The sequence below is a fragment of the Rattus rattus genome, chromosome 17 (genome assembly GCF_011064425.1).
Source record: "Rattus rattus isolate New Zealand chromosome 17, Rrattus_CSIRO_v1, whole genome shotgun sequence".
In the NCBI taxonomy this organism is placed as follows: domain Eukaryota; kingdom Metazoa; phylum Chordata; class Mammalia; order Rodentia; family Muridae; genus Rattus; species Rattus rattus.
In genome coordinates, this window is record NC_046170.1 from 6,933,627 (window position 1) to 6,950,621 (window position 16,995).

Consider the following 16,995-nt stretch of genomic DNA (forward strand, 5'->3'; position numbering starts at 1 on the left):
ATTATTTTTTAAAGTGTGCTTAGGTACAGAGAGATGGCTCAGAGGTTAATAAGCACTGACTGACTTCTCCAGAGGAACTGCATTCTCACCCCACTACTCACATGGAAACACAAATCCATCTGCCACTCAATCCTAGTGGGGGCTGATGATGTCTTCTGCTCCTCAAGTATACCAGGAATGAACATGGTACAGAGAAATGCAGGCAGACAAATTATCTATACACATAGAAAAATAAATTTAAATGATGCATTTAGGAAATTATTTATGATAACTGTAATATATAGGTGGTAAATAGAGGTTCGAACTAAATTATGATGATCAATATACATTTTCAAAGACATGTAACACAAAGGAGAATTTGAAACAAAAAAATTAAACACATCCAATATCATTAAAAATAGATTAATTTATATTCACACAACTTATTCTTTGCCTTGGGTTGCAGGTACGGGATATGGTACTTGTGGTGATAACAGAGTGGGAGACTGAACCTGAAAGACATCTGTGACTCAGAGGCCGGGGTGATCCCCAACAGCCTGTGACTACTTCACGGACCTTTCTATTTCTCTGATTTGACAGAGTAATTGAAACATCCCATTATTTGACACAGTTGACTGGTAGCTTTGATAAACTATGAAACCATGTAGACCACAAGGTTGTCTAGCAGAATATTTCAGGATTAAACAGAAGAATCTAACAGAAAATCACTCTCCAAAAAAGTCTACCTTTTTCTTGGAAGAACAGAAGAAAACAGCTAGAGCCAGCCTTTTGTTTGACTTTTTTCTTTGTTAAGAGTCTTGTGCTTAATTTTCCCTTCATCTTGCCCTGTAAAGGTTTCAGTTGTACTTCTTTCTTGCTTTCTGCTCACGTTCTAACCCTGTCGGTGTTTAAGAAAGTGGACTTGTGAGCAAATAGGCTCACCATGGGCAGTGCCCAGGAATAGAATTAGTTATAAAATAATCGCGAAACTTTTGATATGTGAAATCTAATTTAGATAATGTAAATATGTCTAAAACAAGATATTAAGTGAAACACAGTTTATTAGATAAAATGAGTTCATAGAGATGATTAGTGGGAGATATTATGACTCTTAAGATACTTTGACATTGGAGGTCGATATGGATTCTGAGAACAAACCGATAAGTTATTAGAAACAGATATATGTACATGTGAGTGTAAAGATTTGAGACTTGAGCAACTTTGTTGGTATTCAGTCAGATACAAACTTCAGGTATTTTGGAAAACTTTAATTTTTGAGGTCAGAATGTCAATTCAGTTTCCTTTTAATTGGAGCACAGTCAAAAGAATGACGCCTTGTGAACAGTGCGTTAGGGAACTGTGAGAGAGGATTCAGGAAAAAAGCAAAACAAAACAACCTACAAAAACAACAGCAAAACAACAAACCGTGGCAGAAGGCCTCTTTTTGCAGGTCCATTTCATTCCTTGGGTTGTTCTTGGAGGTGACTTCATGCCTCCTGTGACAAGCATTTACATTCTATTTGTAAGACAAGTTTATTCTTCTTGTTGGATGCCAGAACACGGCTATAGAACCCAATCTGATCAGTGTATGATCTGATCAGTGTATGGCTATAGAACCCAATCTGAATCTGGATATGGTCTTCTGTTTGCTGTCATGCTTTCCCAGATATAACCTATAGAAAGTGCCAGGCAATGGTGCTTCAGTCCCTCTGTCCTTGGAAAGTTCTAGGAAAGAGCTGCTCTATTAACATCAAGTGTGGTCTTACTGGTGTTCGTTTCCATGTTTTTCTGGTCATGTTGTCCTAAACTGAATAACCTTCCTCAGGTTTTTGCTTTCTGTGTTACATTTGTGTATAGAATACAAGGAAACTAAAGTAAGCTTGTCTATAGTATTAGACTGTAGGTTTGCCTCACTTTTAGGTACTTAGATCTCAGGTCCAGCAGACAAGATCTGCACAGGTCAGTCGAAAAGTCAACACTCATTTGTTATCCATGCTGTCATAGACAACTATTAGGTCTTTCATAATTTCAATTTTTCACCTTTAAACAGGAAACGGTAAATTTGTACTGATAATGCTCAGCATCTAAAGCTGTGGAGTATTTTAAAATATTTTCATAAAAGATATAGGTTTATTTATAGCACCTCATATATGCCTAGATGTTTACGTCTCAGCCAGAAACACTGTACCGTGATCACTGCTGCTGATCATTGCCACAGGCCTCTTCTGAAGTCTTCCTTTGTCCCCCAGAATGTGGTTTCCAAAATGCAGTTTTCAGTTAACAGTTTGATGGAACCCCGTCATGAAATACCCAGATTCTCTTTTCTCACAACTCAGATTCCATCAAATCTGTCAGACAGAGTCTATGGATCCGGCCCCATGGAGACAATAGTTAACACATTCAGGCATCATTCCCTTATACGCTTCCTGTCTTCCCACCTAGTTATACTCCTCCACTAGTGTTTACTGAGATCAGTTCTCAAACTCCCTGCTTCAAGTACAATGTTTGTCTTGTCATCTACTCAAGAGAAGGATTAGATAAGGAGACTAGCTGATGAATGTTAGCTGTCAATATTACTTTTTAGAATAAGATTCATTTCTGTTGAAGTAGTATCAATATCAATTATCTAGCAAATATATGTCCCACCTAGGTAAGACCACATATGATCTTGAGAATAGTATCATTTATGGTTAAACATGGTGCCTAAAAATGTATCATGATTTTCTTGTGTGTGTGTGTGTGAGTGTGTGTGTGTGTGTGTGTGTGTGTGTGTGTGAGAGAGAGAGAGAGAGAGAGAGAGAGAGAGAGAGACCAGACCATATGCTCTTTCTGATGTTGCCTAGAGTAGCATATTATTCAATTTAGCAAGAACAAACTACTATTTAACATTTCGCTTGTTTCAACAAAATCCCTGGGGATTTTCTTCTCCAGGAGCATACTGGATGACAATTAGGAGGTGAAGAAGTGTCTTTTATATTTATGATAACAAATGGTTTTGTTTGCATCTGTATTTCCAGCAACTTAAGAAATACCCACGGAGCGAAAGTGCACAAAACCATTTGCTAAGTGAGTGACTGAAGGAATGCTCTGTTTCTCGTGTTTGCAAATTCAGTGGGATATTCAAAGACCATAGCAAAATAAGGAAGGGCTCAGCACAGAGCCTTATTGCAGCCTTCTTTTTTTAATTTTTCCAGAAGCACAGATGGTTATGTAAAACACCAAGAAAGATTTTCTGTCTCCACAATTCCAGTATGATAACTGAAGAATCATAGAAATAATGAGACTTAGAAGCAGGCTCACCGTTTAAGTTGTAAATGCTGAATTTCTGATGACTTGGGGCAGTGACTTGACTTCTGTAGCTTTTCTTCCACATTTTGGTTACATTTTCTAAGCAAAATGAACATAAAAATTTGAAGAGAACCACGTTTCAGGTATTTGTCTTTAAATGGTTTAAAAGTAGCTTGTAGGTCTTTTAAGCATCTCATAAAGAAAATACTTCTATTTCCATTGTATTGGGAAGAAAAATAAAGCTGAGAGATTTTAGGGGACTGTTCCTGTTAAGGTAGTTACAAAATAGTGGCTCTAAGAGAAAGAAAAAAGACACCAAAGACCTCTTTCTCTGACCTATATCTTGAGTAGTATTTGTACATACTTTACCCAATTGGAAATGAATGTCTATAAAAAGTATGTAGAGGAAGTACACATGAATTTTCCGAATTAATAATTTCATATTGCTCTCCTTAGAAATAGTCTATGACTAGAGAATCTTGTTTAAAAGTAAGAAGCAGCTTTTTTGAACAATGCCACAGGTCAGTATTCTGTTAAGAAGGACAAATAGGAGGATGAATTAAATGCATTTAAATTAAGGAAGAAAAGGACCAATCTACAAAGGAATCAGACTTTCATAATGAAATACAGGACATACATGAAACAAGAAGAGGAGGAGGAAAGGAGGAAAAAATAGGCAAATAAGTATTTTACAAAATGCCTGATGTGCTGTGTAGACTTACTTAATTATACAGGAATCCATTGTGTATGGCAAATAATTATGAATTAAATAATTATTAGAAATGTGAATGATCATAGGAGCATAATAAAGAATACATACAGAACTCAATGCAAAGAGACAAAGGGTTATTTTTAAATTAAGAATTTTGGAACATAGAAGGCTACTAGAAATTTTAAAATTGATCTCTCAGATAACTTAAAAAATTTAAATAAAAAATATGTAGAGACAAAACTTAAAAATGAATTTAATTTTTGATTTCATGAATGAAGGAATGTATTGGAATTAGGATCAGAGCTATAGAGAGGAGTACCATGAAATATAAGTAGAAGGTAAATCTAGAGATATATATATATATATATATATATATATATTTGAAAATAGTTTTTCATATAATAAACCCTGATCAGAGATTCCATCCCCCAGATTTTCCTAGATCTTACAACAGCCCACATACCCTACTCCATGCCATTTTTTCTCTTTAGAAATAAAACATGCAAATAAATAAAATCAAACAAGCTAGAATAAAAAACAAAACAAACAAAAACATGAAGTACATGCATGTACACACACACACACACACACACACACACACACACACACACACACACACACACGCTAAAACCTTAAGTGGAAAACTTAAAGCAGAATTAAATACTAAAACCAATCAGGTGGCAATGCTGCATGCCTTTAATCCCAACACTTGCAAAGCAAGAGCATGTGGATCTCTGTGAGTTTGAAGGCAGGCTGTTCTATATAGTGAGTTTGAAACAACGAAACCAAATTTAAAAAACAAAGAAAAGAAAGAAAAAACAAGCAAAAACAAACAAAATTTAAAATAAAACAAGCAAGACAAAAATAAAATGATGAGACTAAAAAAATATCTAAACAGAACAATATGAAACGAAAGTCTACAAAATTCCTAGTGAGTTTATTTTGTATTGGCCATCAACTTGTGGTTCATGAGAATTAACCTTGACTATTCAAAAACCTGAAACTAGGTAGGTCATAAACCTAGAGGGAAATCAAACAGTACTTTGTTACTGTGGGGCAGGTGGGCAGTGCCACAAGAGGAACTGGCAACGAAATGCCATGGAACTGGTGTTGTAGAACAAGTTCAAACTTGAAAAGTCTCAAAGCTTGTGACAGGCAGGAGGGGAGCTGGCTCCCTCCCAGTTTCCATGCCTGCTTCTCAGTATATAACCAGATACACCCAACCAGGTAGTCACCAGTAGTCAGTCACATAGCACCTGGAATTCTATCTCACACAAATAGAACACCACAAGTGTCTTAGTGTCAGCCAATAGAAAACATCTCCCTGCTCCAATTCGCATCCCATTCCCCAGGGTTCATATATTTCCTGTCCACATGGAATAAAGTGCACAAGTTATTTTAACAAGGGTCTTCTGAGAGTGGCTGTTCTAACTGGGTTGTAATACTTGGTTTAAGACTATTTCCCTCACAAGTTCTCACTGTTGGAGCTTTGGACCCACATGTCTGTTGGCCAGGCTCATGGTTCTCAAAGAAATTAGCATCAGAGCACAGTCCTCAGACATTATCACAGCTGTCACAGCCACAATAGGACCCTGGACCCCAGGCCCTGTGCTGACAGCAGAGCCTCTTTACTTTTCTTCTAAGACCTGTAAATCTATGTTGGCTTTTCTGCACTTACCACAGTTCTGCCAACAGGAATACCATTTGTCCCAGATTTTACTTTATTCCCCATGACCTGCCAAGCAGCAGTGTCTGAAGTCCTGGAGGGAATACATTGACTGCATACTACACCCATTTTGGATTTTGCCCTGTCCTCTCCCAGATGGTATACCAGAGGCATCCACACACCCCTGGGAGGAAAGGCTGAACCCAGAACCACATTCTTCTACTAAAGAAATATAATAAGTTTGCATAGTGTCAGTCTGCCATACCAAAATGGCGGTGTCTCGCTCAGCCTTCAACACGAAACCACTTTCATCAGGTGGTAACTACACAAAGACCCACAATTGGACAGTATGAAAAAAATCAGGAAATTGGAATGGTAAGTTCTAAATAGGATGCCTTCATCAAATGCCTCCATAAAGGGTTCAGGGAACTATAAGGGAGAAGAATCAGAAAGATTCTAGAAGCCATGGGGGAACAGATGAGTCAATGTTTACAGAGTTCCTATTTGAAAATGACAGATTTGAAAGCCAAATTCTTCAAATTGACAATAAACGAAGGATAGTCTGCACACAGTAAAATCACGTAAGCTCAGTGATAACTGACTTCTTATCCACAATATAAGATTCCACAAGATAATGGTAATCTTCTGAGAGCTGGAAAAGATGATAAACTAAATAGTTTGACTTGACTTGATTTGGAAAGTTAAATCATAAGTTTAGAGACTACTAGAAGAGATCCATTAAGGGATCCTGAGTGAGGCAAACATTAAAATTCCAAATAGAATATTGAATGAACAGAAATAGGAATTAAGAGAAGGTAAAGAATAAAGGTAAACATAGCTGAATAGGGTAACATTTTCTGTATGAGATCCTTTGTTCATATTGGAGCACATAATGGGCAAAACACTACTTGAGAAAAGATGGGTTTATTTTGACTTACTCTTCAAGGGGAAATAGGCCACCACGGCAGAAGGAGTTGGCAGTAGGAGCCTGGCTGTTCACATATACCACAATCAGGAAGTAGAAAGTCCACAGAAGGGGGGATGTGTGCCTGTAAGGTTGATAAGGGCTATAAGCCCTAAAGTCTAATGACTCCACAGTCCTAATGACATACTCCTCCAGTGAGAATTGAGTTTCTATAACTTCTACAACTTTCTTAAACATTACTACCAGCTGGGACCAAATGTTTAGAGACAAGAGGCTATGGGGAGCCTTTCCCATCAAACTACATTATTTTATTGTTTAAAAAGTTAAAGCTTCAGGGGAAAAATGCTACTAATTTCCCATTAGTGTAAATAGACTTTGATGCCTTCTTGTATCAGTCAGAGTCAGCAATGATAAATGGCTAGGTCTGTGGGAGTATGTTAATCGGGTGTGTACTTTCATACAACACAGAATTCACTGAAGAATAGTAATTCAAGTCAGATGTGATTGTGTACAATAGAAAACTCAATCTTTGGAGGTGAAGAGAAGAGAATCCTAAGAAGTTTTTCCAGAGAATGGATGATTTAGAGTAAAATTGTGTCTAAGATGGAAAAAGAAAAATTTTGTACACAGAAGTATAGATGTAAGCCCAAATCATTAACACATTTAAAACAACATAAAGTAAACCAGAAAAAAATTAGTGTGAAACATGATTATCAGATAATTCTATTGTGTATGTTAGGTTCAAATATACAAGCGATTGATTATACAGGAGAATGAAACCACTAGTGCTAGACTAGAATATTAGAATATGATCACTAATTAGGGTCAGAAATTGTCTGGTTGAAATTTTTCCCCAGATATAATGTGTTTCTATAAGAAAACATTTTGGAAATGATACAAGAGGATTAGAATAAAGAGGTCATTCTATAGCCATTCAAAAGCACCATAACACACAAAGGCAATACTAAAAGTATAAAGCTAAAATTTACAGAAAAAAAAGAAAAAAAAACAAAGATAATAGATGTGGAATTTCTATGTTAACTAATAACAGTAAATGAATAATTGAATGGTTGGAATTATGAGGTAGTATTACTTCATGAGAAGTAATAAAATTTAAACACGCAATACACTGTTGTTTGTAAAGAAAGGAGTAGAATTTTTGCTGCAGCATTATATCAAGTTAAAAACACCCCAAACACCTGTAATACTTAACAATATAATACTTAACAATGGTCAAAAACAATACAGTAGTGCTATCTGAAGATAGGACTCATGATAAAAATTTTACTATAGAATCATAAAAATGAATAGTTAAAAGTGTAATGAAATACAATGACAGACCCAAACCCTGTGGGAGAGAGAGCAGGCATCTCAGAAATGCAGACAATCCTGAGAGCCCGGAGAAGAAAACTACTTCTGCCCACATTCCTGACCCAAGATGAACCTGCCTACTGCCCTCTGTGCTCTCTGGGCACAGGGACGTAGGAGCAGTAAGGGGCAGGACCCTTCAGGTTTCTGCCTGCTCTGAGAGGTGAAAGCCAGTCAAGGTAGCGCCTACACACCTGAGAGCAGAGGTAAGACAAACTCTTCCATGCCAAGCAATGTGCTTGGAGTCTTCAGGTCACACAAACCGGAAGCAACTCTCTGTTCCCATAGCCAGCTGAAAGATAACAGGTCTACAGGAGTGCTGACACATAGGCCTACAGGAGGATCAAGTTACTGTCAGAGAGAGCAAAACTAGCTTACACCAGAGACAACATGATGGAGAGAGGCAGGCATCAAAAACTACTGACCCAGGGCTCCAACTGCATATGTAGCAGAGAATAGCCTTGTTGGGGCACCAGTGGAAGGGGAAGCCCTTGGTCCTGCCAAGGTTGGACCCCCAATGCAGGGGAATATGGGGGTGGGGGCAATAAGAGGGATGTATAGAGGGAATACCCGTATGGGAGTGGGGGAGAATGGGGGCTTATGGACAGGAAACCTGAAAGGGGAATAACGTTTGAAATGTAAGAAAAGAAATATATCTAATAAAAATTAAAAAAAAAAGAAAGAAACAGAAACAAACAAACTACCTGGCATCATCAGAGCCCTGTTCTCCAAACAAGCAGATACTGAATATCCAAAAACCCAGAAAAGCAAGATCTGGATTTAAAATCACATCTCATGATGATGATAGAGGACTTTAAGAGGAATATAAATAGCTCCCTTAAAGAAATACAGGACAACACAGGTAAACAGCTAGAAGGCCTTAAAGAGGAAACACAAAAATCCCTTAAGGGATTACAGGAAAACCCAACCAAACAAGTGATGGGATAGAACAAAACTATCCAGGATCTAAAAATGGAAATAGAAATAATAAATAAATCACACAGGGCTATAACTCAGGAGATAGAAAACCTAGGAAAGAGATCAGAGTCATAGACACAAGCATCACCAACAGAATACAAGAGATAGAAGAGAGAATCTCAGGAGCACAAGATACCATAGATGAAATCCAGGACACAATGAGAAGATCAAATCTAATGATAATAGAGAAGAGAGTGAAGACCCCCAACTTAAAGGGCCAGTAAATATATTCAACAAAATTATAGAAGAAAGCTTTCCTAACCTAAAGAAAGAGATGCCCATAAACATACAAGAAACCTACAGAACTCCAAATAGATTGAACCGGAAAAGAAATTCCTCCTGTCACATAATAGTCAAAACACTAAATGCACAAAACAAAGAATACTAAAAGCAGTAAGAGAAAATGTCAAGTAAAATATAAAGGCTGACTTATCAAAATTACACCATATTTCTTACAAGACTATGAAAGCCTGAAGATCCTGGGCAGATGTCATACAGATGCTAAGAGAAGCTAAGAGAACACAAATGCCAGCCTAGGTTACAGTATCCAGCAAAACTCTCAATTAACATAGTTGGAGGAAACAAGATATTCCATGACAAAACCAAATGTATACAGTATCTTTCTACAAATCCAGACCTACAAATGATAACAGATGGAAATCTCCAACACAAGGAGGGAAACTACAACCTAGAAAAAGCAAGAAAGTAATCTCCTTGCAACGAAACCAAAAGAAGAGAGACACAAACATAATTCCACCTCTAACTACAAAAATAACAGAAAACAACAATCACTATTCCTTAATATGTGTTAACATCAATGGACTCAACTGCCTAATAAAAAGACATAGATTAACAGGCTGGATATGTAAAGAGGACCCAACATTTTTCTGCATACAGGATACAAACCTCAGCGACAAAGACAGACACTACCTCAGAGTAAAAGGCTGCAAAACAACTTTCCAAGCAAATGGTCTGTATCTAAGAGTAGCCAATGACTTATGCTCCAAGATCAAGAATTAACTAATGGGACCTCATAAAACTGTAAAGCTTCTGTAAGCCAAAGGACACTGACGGTCATTAGGACAAATGGCAACCAACACATTGGGAAAAGATGTTTACCAATCCGACATCCGATAGAAAGCTAATATCCAAAATATACACAGAACACAAGAAGTTAGACTCCAGAGAGCCAAATAACCCTTTTTAAAAATGGGGTACAGAGCTAAACAAAGAATTCTCAGCTGAGGAATATCAAATACCTGAGAAGTACATAAAGAAATGTTCAACATCCTCAGTCATCAGGGAAATGCAAATCAAAACAACCCTGAGAATCTACCTCACACCAGTCAGAATGACTAAGATCAAAAAATCGGGTGACAACAGATGCTGGCGAGAATGAGGAGAAAGAGGAACACTCCTTCATTGTTGGTGGGATTGCAAACTGTTACAACCACTCTGGAAATCAGTCTGGAGATTCCTCAGAAAAATTGGACATTTTACTACCTCAGCTATACCTCTCCTGGGCATATACCCAAATGACGCTCTAACATTCTTCAAGTACACATGTTCCACTATGTTCATAGCAGCCTTATTTATAATATCTAGAAGCTGGAAAGAACACCAATGCCCTTCAACAAAGGAATGGATACAGAAAGTGTGGTACATCTACACAATGGAGAACTGCTCAGCTATCAAAAGCAATGACTTCATGAAATTCATATGCAAATGGACTGAACTATAAAATTTCATTCTGAGTGAGGTAACACAATCACACACACACACACACACACACACACACACACACACACACAAAACAAACCAAAAAACAAACCCCTGACACACATGGTATGCACTCACTGATAAGTGGATATTAGCCCATAAGCTCAAATTAACCAATCCACAGACCACTTGAAACTCAAGAAGAAGGAAGATGACCAAAGTATGGATGCTTTAGTCCTTCTTAAAAGGGGGAACAAAAATATTCATAGTAGGGGATATGGAGACAAAGTTTGGAGCAGAGTCTGAAGGAATAACAAATCAAAACCTGCCCATCTGGGGATCCAGCCCATATATATACAGTGAAAAAAACTAGATAATATTGATGAAGCCAAGAAGTGCATGCTGACAGGACCGGATAATAGCTGTCTCCTGAGAGGCTCAGTCAGAGTGTGGCAAATACAGAGGCGAATGCTAGCAGCAACCATTGAACTGAGAATGGGATCCTCATTGGAGGAATTAGAGAAAGGATTGAAGGAGCTGAAGGTGCTCGAAACCCTATAAGAACAACAATGCCAACCAAGTAGAGCCCCCAGGAACAAGTCCACTACCCAAAGAGCACACATGGATAGACCCATGGCTCTAGCTGCATATGTAGCAGAGGATGGCCCTTGGTCCTGGCCCTTCCAGTGAGGGAATGTGGGGTGGGGGCGACAGGCGTGGTTGTGGAGGCAGAACACCCTTAGAGAAGAAGGTGAGATGGATGGTATAGAGGGCTTTTGGCCGGAACACTGGGAAAGGGAAGAACATTTGAAATGCAAATAAAAAATATCCAATTAAAAAAAAGAAAGTGCCTAACATTTTTAAGTTATAAGTAAAGAAAGGCATTAATCAAATAAAATCCATACACTAATTTGTTAAATTTTTATTACTAAAGTGAGTCCAAAATATATATTCTTTGCCACTTAACTAAAAATCATTACCAAGATCATTTTAAAAATAGAGCTTATGCTTTCTTTTTGTTCTTTCTTCATTTCTTTTTATGCAATAACGAACATTATTGCATTATAGAACTTTGAGGTCGGCCTAAAACTCCCAGCAACATTCTTATGTCACTCTTCCACATGTTGGACTTCTCCGCTTATACAACCCACGTGGGTGAACACATTTTATATCATTATTTCACACTTGATTTTTCTCATGTTTGTCTTATACAACACCATAACCACCAGAGTAAGAGTAAGGCACCACATCCTGTTGAACAAAAACAATAATAATTATTAGAAATTCAAAGTCTTTCTTCGCATATGTAATCACTATGCTCCTACTCTCCCCTCTGTTTTTACGAAAGGTAAAACATTGTACTGAATACTTCCTCCTCTCACTTTCCTGATCATCTTCCTCTTGCCAGATATCACCAGGGACTCGCATGCTGTCTCCAACCCAAGGATATCAGTGATTGTTATGATTCAGCTTTTGTACAGCAAAGATAGCTAGTCACCCATGCTAAGCTCCTGGCATCACATTTTGACAAAGGTCATATCTAAAAAAAGGTTTGAATTATATTAAACATCTCCCCAAAACAGACTGGAAAACATTTTTTAATAGAAAAAAATTATAGAAAGTGTGAAGAATCTGTATTTTCATAAGGCAGGGGATGCGAGAGACCCAAGCAAAAATGATTTGCAATAATTCATAAGATGATATGAATAATGGTATAGAAATTAGGCAATGCTGCTACTAAAGGATTGACATTTCTAACTTTGAATTGCTTAAGAAACATTCGAGAATGCAGGAAGGGCAGACCAGGTGGTAGAATTCTTGCCTCTTGTCTACAAGGCTCTAGTTAAGCTTCCCAGCATGAGATACACTTAGCATGATGCACACTGCCCTGTAATATCAACTCTAACAATGCTGGCAGAAAGATCAGAAGCTAAAGCATATCTATCCTCAGCCACATAGAAAGTCCAAGGCCACCCTGGGCTCTACCCTACTCCCTGTCTCAGAAAAAGGGAAAAAATGAAGAAAGATTAAAAGGCTCTTGTCAATCTACTGACTGCCATAGTTTAAGTCACTGAGTGGATTGCAAAAGTAGAATCATTAAAGGTTTGGGGAACTGTTTTAGCAGACATAGCTTAACACGGGAAATACAGTATTAAGGTAAAGTAGTTTATCATTAAAGTGCTTCTTGTTATTGCATTAAGTCTGATAAGATTTCATTTAACAAGAAATCAAACTAAGGAAGTGAATAAATAGCAGAAAAGTGATAAACATTGGCCAGAGATAGCTTCTGCTAATCCTTACACGTTAAGTACTTCAGCAATTCTTCACTGAGTGAACACGTAATGATGTCCTGTGCATTCTACAGCTGCTTTTGCTCATACTTAACGTTCCTTCCTAATACAATTAATCTATTATAGTCGTGCTATTATAGTCATCATAGCATCCATCCTTTTAAATATGCATTAATTTGTCAAACTAATCATGTACTGTTGGGCATTTAAGATGTCCCCAATCTTTCATTAATACAGAAATGCAAGAACCAGCCTTGTAGAATACATAGATTTACAGTGCTATGATTAGTTTTTCAGAACGGTAGCTCTTACAGTGTTTGTGACTGTAGTTTTTAATTTTTAATTATAAAAGCAATATACCAAGAGAATGATACTTAAAAACACTGCATTCATTCTAGCAGAGTGACTATTAATTTTTCACATCATCTTCTAGATTCTGTGCCTTTTCACATGACTATCCATTTAAGTTAAGCCGTTTAGGGCTTGATTTCTAAATTAAATACCTTCTTCTATGGATTTTTGTGTTTCTAGAAGTACTTAATCATAGCTATTTTGTTTTGATGGATATCAAACCCTGGACCTTGCAATTTTCAGTAAGTGTTCTGGACCATTGAATTATCATAGTTTGATTATTACTATTCTTTTTTATGAACATGCATCTATCATCTATCTTTCTATTCTGTTATCTATCTATCTATCTATCTATTTATCAATTTATCTATCTATCCATCATACCTATATAGGACATATCATTTATGTATTGTATTTTTATATTGTGTGTGTGCATGTGTGTGTGTGTGTGTGTGTGTGTGTGTGTGTATGTGTGATCAATCTACTATGGATTCTGCTGACCAAACTCAGGTAAGTCAGGCATGGAGGCACTTTCCTTTATCTACTGATCTATCTTGTCAAACCTGATTAGCACTATTTTTAGTATTTAAACTGTAGTCATTCATATTTATGTTCCATTACTGATACTAGATATATTGGTCTCCTTTATAGCCTCACTATGTAGAACTCTAAACATTTAAAATTTTATTATGTTTTACATATACATGCATACATAATTTATTTTTTCTAATTTCACATAGGTATACAATTTGCACTCTCACTGGAAGTCCTCATCACCTTCCCTTTGCCAGCCATACCCCACTTCCAACTTTATGTCATCTTTTCATGCATTTGAGACAAGTTAGAGCTGCCTTTATGTGTAAAAGTCTAGACTCACGCTGTATTCTCTTCCCTGTTGCTGTGCTGAAACACTCTCTCAGAAATCAGCTGAAAAAGAAAGAATATGGTTTCAGGTCACAATCCAATATCCTAGGAACTCAGGACAAGAGCTCAAGGCAGGAACCTGAAGGTTTGTGATTATTTACATGCTTTTTTAAACACACACACACACACACACACACACACACACACACACAGACATGCATGCACGCATGCACACACACACACAGAGATATACACAGAGAGAGAGATACACACACACATATAGATACACACACAGATACACACACATATAGATACACACACACACACACACACTCAAACACACACATGCACTCATAGAGTATCAATCGCAGTGGCCTGGGTACTCCTGCATCAATTAATAATATGTACAATTCCCCTTAGAAAGCTATGCTTACAGGCCAGGATAATCTAGAAAATTCCGCAGGTAAAGCCTATCCTCTCAGATGATGCAAGGCTGTGTAAAATTTACAATTAAAAGTAAGGCAAGCTATCTTTTGGAGCATAGGTAACTTAACAGAGCACACTTCCCTGAGGAGAAGTGACTTTGCCTGCCATAGCAGCTTTCAACTGTCAAAGCTCTCAGCTAGGTCTTCAGGAGCTCTTCCCTGTTCTATGTCTGGGTTTTGACTGCTTTAATCTGCACAGGTCTTGTGCAGTCAACCAGAGCATCTGTGAATTAATGAGTGCAATGATCTTGCCTTGTCTAAAAGACACCTTTCACAACAGTCTTCTACATCTTCTGGTATTTACATCTTTCCTCCCTATCTTGATGATGTTTATTGAGCCACATGAGGTGAGGATATTATAAAGTAGTCTTATTTAAGGTTAGTAATTCCATAGTTATCTGTTCTCTCAACTTTGACATGGTATATTATCTTAATTACTATACAATTAATTTCTATGTTACGTATATGTCATAGAAAAATAAAAACGAAAAGCTTTCGCACTAATGTATAAAGTTTCACTAATCTATAGCATACAGAAATGCTTCTGGAAGGCATTTTTGATTATATATATATATATATATATATATATATCTCCACTTAAGATTTGAGGGTTCTCCCTTACCATATATAATTTCCACAGTTACTGGAATCTTGGCAATATTTATATGGTATCAGGCATAAGTTTTATCATATGTAGTGAACCTTACACCCGGTCAGAAAATGGTTATATATACCTTGCCCAGTCAGCTTTAACTCTTAATTTGACATAGCCCAGAACCTTGTGAGAATGGATTTTCACTGAAGGGAAGTGCTTAAATGAGGTTGTTCTTTGACTAAGCTTGTGGAGGATTGTCTAGATATTTAATTGTTATAAGAGGTTCCCAACACACTAGATAGCACTGACTCCAGAAAAGAAAAAATGGCTCAGTGTTGTGTAAGAATGCTAGAAAAGCACAGGCCAGTGGTGGATAAGCCATCAACAGCAGCCCCTATGGATTGTGCTTAATGAATTCAATGATTAAAAATAATGATGCAGGGGAAAGTAAGTCACATTTCCTTCACGATGAAGCAGTGAATTCCATCCCTGATGTTTTTCCATGCTGTATTGTCACCTGGAAATAGGAGATGAAAACCATCCTTTTCTCGTTAGTTTTTGTCAGAAGGGTATCCACAGAAGCAGAAAGAAACATAAAGCATTTCTATTATGCTCACACCATTATTACACCCATGAATATATCTTATACAGTCCGTCATTACTGTAGTTCTTGATTCACAGTAGCGTAAGGCTGTTGATGAGTTTTCCCCCTCACAGACTGTAGAGCGCATTCCGGCATTGTGAAAGTCATCCAGTGGAAAAGGAGCTTTAGCTCAGTACCAGTTTGAGTTTTTCAAGTGTTATGACTCAGGGATGTAGTATCTTTCTGCAATAGCATGTTAACATTTCCTATATTAAAACCCTTAAACTTTCTTCCTTTTGTGTTTGATCCTTATTAACTAGTGATGTCAAAACACATATTTATTTATTTATTCATTCATTTTTTGTGAGCCAAACACAAACATTTCTTCATTTCGGCCACGTGGGACTGAGGAATGCCCCTTTCCCACTATTTATTTATTTATTTTTATTTACTTTACATTCCACCCCCTACTAGAACAACCTCCCACCCTAGCAATGCCTTTCTTTTGATTTTTAAGATTTATTTGTTTGTTTTATGTATGTGAGTACACTGTCACTCTCTTTAGACACAGCAGACGAGGGTATCAGATCCCATTACAAATGGCTACGAGCCACGGTGTAGTTGCTAGGAATTGAACTCAGAATCTTTGGAAGAGTATTTGGAGTTCTTAGCTGCTGAACTACCTCTCCATCCCAGCAATCCCTTTCTACTGCAAGTAGCGGCAGAAAATTTGTAAATATCAACACAAGAGCTTTCCGAAAAATTCACGTGGTTTTGGTTTTTTGTTTATGTTAGAATAGAAAAGGTTACTCACCAGTCATCTTTTGAACATGTTAAATAGCTGTATAAAAAGTGATAAAGTATTCTAGGAGAGAAGAGAAGGAATGAAGTATAAGAACTGTTATTCCTCCCCTACTCGTATTGTAATTAGTAGAATCCATGTCATATAATTATTTTGAAACTCTTGAGTTGGTCATGGCTTAAGTATAGCAAATTCTTTAAAACTTCTGAAGAAGGATTAGGAAGAAAATGTCAATGAATTTAATGATCCTGATTTCCAAACTGGTATTAGACCAGCACCCATTGTCTCAGAACCTTGAAGAGAGTCATATAGATGCCTAGAGCACCTTATATACAGCTCTAGTGAGATGGGTAGACAAAAGGACACTGTTCTTTAAAAAAGGGCGACTT